We start from the raw sequence: 4,283 nt of genomic DNA, 5'->3' as shown, positions 1-4,283 counted from the left end.
AAGAGATTTACTACCAAGGGTTTCACAGAAGGTTCTCTATAGTAGAGGATGAGTTGGCAAAATTTCAGGCAAAGGACCCCAGCGATGACAGATTCAGTAAGGTCTACAGAGCTGTTATGGATGCCTAGCAATGCTACAGGCAGATTTTGGAAGAGAAGAAGTCATCAACCTTCCAGACTAGCCTGGAGCAAGTCTTTATGAAGGGAGAGAGGCCTGCTACAGATCCTGAACCCTTTACATCAGCTGCTTCTCAAGATGAAACACCTGTAGTACAGGTAGAATCATCTCCAGCATCTTTTGCAGGTTCCTTAGGCAATTCTGATTCACCTGACCCAGTATCTCTAGCACCTTCTTTAGGTTCTCTTGCCTCTCCAGCTTCCTCCTCCCGATAGGTCACTCTCTCCCACCTTTAATGCCCTTGCACCTTTCAGGATGCAAGCTAGTCACAGGAATAAAGGTAAGGAATTTTTTTTTTACACTCATTTTTTGGTTATTTTTTTTTCTTTTACCACAATACAATGTACAGTATGGTATATTTATGTCTTTTTTCCTTTTTATGTGGCTTAGTTGTGTTTTTATGTTCTAGATTATGATTTTACAACTGTGTTAAGATAGGTAAGTGACTTAGGCTAGAGTGTTTTTTGACTTACAACAAAATTCAGGCTATGTCATTGTCATAGAAATGAAACTGTGTTGTAACCCGAGGAACCCCTGTATATTAATTGATAATGATGGGTAACCGAACAGCTGACTTTTTGTAAACAAATTACCTTTGCCCCTCACTGACAGCATTAATACCTAAGAAATGACTATCTTTTTTTTTTTTTTTTTTTTCTGAAGCTGGAAATGGGGAGAGGCAGTCAGACAGACTCCCGCATGCTCCCGACCGGGATCCACCCGGCATGCCCACCAGGGGGTGACGCTCTGCCCACCAGGGGGCGATGCTCTGACCCTTCGGGGCGTCGCTCTGTTGTGACCAGAGCCACTCTAGCGCCTGGGGCAGAGGCCAAGGAGCCATCCCCAGCGCCCGGGCCATCTTTGCTCCAATGGAGCCTCGCTGCAGGAGGGGAAGAGAGAGTCAGAGAGGAAGGAGAGGGGGAGGGGTGGAGAAGCAGATGGGCACTTCTCCTGTGTACCCTGGCCGGGAATCGAACCCGGGACTTCTGCACAGCAGGCCAACGCTCTACCACTGAGCCAACCGGCCAGGGCAGAAATGACTATCTTGAGCTTAAATCACCTAATCAATCTATTTAGGGGTTTGAAAAGGCAAAAGGCATCATTTCAAATCATAAGGAAACAATGCAGTGCAACCAGCCCAAGACAAGTATATTAGTTAAACTAAAAGGCAAAGAAAAATAAAGAAAAGGAGCTTCTCCTCATTCTCCTCCTCTTTCTCTCTCTCCCTGGTGTAATTTCTGGTGTCAAACTTATACTTCTTATTGTAGGGGAGGAACAAACTTTCCTCCACTTTCAAGGTTTCTCTGGCTGGTCTAATAATCAAGTAAACATGAGACAGATCAGCAATAGAAAATGACGCAATTTAATACATACCTATCTATGTTAACCGAGCGTACATGAGAGATTCGAAGACCATACAGTCATAAGAGGTTTCAAGACAGGAAGGGGACTGAGATATATGACATTCTGAGCTAGGAATGAGGCAGTGCACCTGGGGAGCTTGAAAGGGTCAGCGCAAGGTGATAATGAGACTAAACCTTTAAGTTAAAGGGTTGGGAATAAGTATCTCATGAGCCTGAGGCTTAAATTGCCTGTAAATTAAAGTAACCTGAATACAAGTGAGGCACATCTGGGGGTGGCTCATTCTGAACCTCCATAATCCTTCAACTATTTTAAGTTAGAAAGAAAATATTTATGATAATTAATCAATGTATCTTCTCAAAAATTGTTGATTTTTAATTCTGTTCTATTGATTTTCTTTTAGCCAAGAGTATATCATTTTTTGTTTTATAATATTTTCAAGTATATTTAAAGGGATATAAACAATTAAAGTTGACTTAAGCTGCCTGAAAATACATTAGACTTCTATTTTATGGCTGATCCTATTAGAAACAATGTTTTAAGAATTTAATCACTGAAATTTATTAGTATGAATAATTTGAAAGTGTGCTGGTGTAGAAAAAAACAACAACTTGTTCTTCCCTAATTAGGTTATGTCAGTTCTTTGTCAGCAAACTGAATTGTGGCTATATTTATTTAGCCTTTAAAGTAAAAATGAGTAGATAGAAATATGTGTCATCAATTGTTATTTTAATGTAATATTTTTTTCATATTTTAGCTTCTCTAGTTTTAATCCTTTCCTTATCAATGTATTTAAAAGGTTAATGTTGCTGAATGTAATGTTTTATTTTTTTGGATTCCAAGCCCTCTTTGATTCTACTGCTTTATGTCTTTCATGTTCCTTGCTTCTCTAATTCCACCTGTCGTTATCCTATCCATTCTTCAAGCCCCACTTCACACATTCTACTTTCTCCAGAATGATTACTGTCTCCTACCTTTTCTAATTTATTTTAATCCCTGAGTTCTGTTTTACAAACTTTTTTTCAATTACAGTTGGCATACAATATTCTATTAGTTTCAGGGATAGTGATTAAACATTTAATTTCCCACAGTTCATTTTATCTCCTCTCATGACCCTTACATCTTCCCAAAAATTGCAAGAAGTACTCATGAAGAGATGTTCTGTGCACTTTTACTAAAATGTAAGCTCTTTGCAGGAAGAAACTTTATCACTGACCTTTGTTTTCCACATGGCTCCCAACGTAGTGCCTTTCATACAGTGAACCATAGTTACAAGGACAGACTCCTGAGTATTCTACCTTTTACTATTCACCACCTTCTCTTCTATTATCTGTAAATTATCTAGAGAGTGGCCTTTCAGACTTATATCTCTGACTCAGTCATATTTGTTTATCTTTTAATCATTCTGTTTTGCTTTCAGAATGTAAGTAAAACACTTTGGGATAGAAAAAAGACCTTAACAAAGTAGCCCTAGATGATCGTTCAGACATTTTCTTCCTAATATTATTTCTGCCTCAGCTATCTAATACTGTGTGACACACCACCCCCAAAACACATTGTAACATGAAACAACTATTTTATTTTATTTTATATTTTCTTTTAATTGAGAGGCAGGGAAGCAGGCAGACAGACTCCTGCATGCACCTCCACCAAGATCCACCTGGCAAGCCCCCTACAAGGGGATGTTCTGCCCATCTGAAACCACTGTTCCATTGCTCAAAAATGGAGCTATTTTAGTGCCTGAGGCAAGGCCTTGGAGCCATCCTCAGTGCCCATGGCCAACTCACTCAAAACTTTCGAATCATGGCTTCAGGAGGGGGAGACAGACAGAGAAAGAGAAAGGGGTGGGGTGGAGAAGCAGATGGTCACTTCTCCTGTGTACCCTGACTGGGAATCAAACCCAGGACTTCCATACCTTGGACCGATGCTCTACCACTGAGCCAACTAGCCTGTGCCACAAAAATCATTTTATTAGGTACATGTATTTGTATGTGTCAGTAATTTTGGGAGAGCTTGTCAGGGAGAGTTTCCTTCTCTTTGTGATGACTGGAGCCTCAGCTAAGGTGCTTGAAAAAAACTGGCCATATTCTCAGTCTACTTTCACCTGGATTTCTCATTATTCTTCAGGTGATGATTCTAGGGCTGAAGTGATAAGATGGCTACCCAACTAACACGTCTGGCACTTTAGTTGGGATGGCTAAATAGCTAGCACTGGTCAGCTTGTGTCAGATATCAATCTCTATCTTTATTTCTTTCTTTAATCTCCAACTCTATCATCTTTATTTCTATCAGCTCTATCTCGATTTCTATCTATCTCTATATCTATCTCAGTATCTATCTATCATCTATCTATCTATATCTATTATCTATCCATCTATCATCCATTATCATCTATCTCTATGTCCTTCCCTATGTCCTTATCTCTGTCACCAGCTTTCTAACATTTTACATTGTTAGCTTGTACTTTCTAACTTCGTTATCTCAAGGTGGCGCAATCACTCACAAGGTGACTGACTTCCCCCGGAGTGAACATTTCAAAAGACTGGATGAATCTGCAATGATTTATTTTTTTATGAGGCTTACCCTCAAAAATTCCAGAATGTCACATCAACCCCATTTTACTGGTCAAGGAAATCAGTAAGTCCTGTCCATCTTCAGAGGGAGGGAATTTAAAGTCCACCTCTCAGTGTAAGACATAAAAATATATCTCAAGCCATCTTTGATATTTAATGTTTTTGCTTCAG

The 4,283-nt window shown here is 39.6% G+C and overlaps 1 non-coding gene across 1 annotated transcript; it reads right to left on the bottom strand.

The window, feature by feature from the left end:
* Positions 1-1,133: 1,133 nt before the first annotated feature.
* On the bottom strand, positions 1,134-1,209 carry TRNAS-GCU (transfer RNA serine (anticodon GCU)). Its single transcript has one exon. It is a non-coding gene; the product is annotated as a tRNA-Ser (tRNA).
* Between the last annotated feature and the right edge of the window lie 3,074 nt (positions 1,210-4,283).

Source organism: Saccopteryx leptura, chromosome 9 (assembly GCF_036850995.1).
Source record: "Saccopteryx leptura isolate mSacLep1 chromosome 9, mSacLep1_pri_phased_curated, whole genome shotgun sequence".
Taxonomy (NCBI): domain Eukaryota; kingdom Metazoa; phylum Chordata; class Mammalia; order Chiroptera; family Emballonuridae; genus Saccopteryx; species Saccopteryx leptura.
This window is presented reverse-complemented; position numbering and strand designations above follow the sequence as displayed.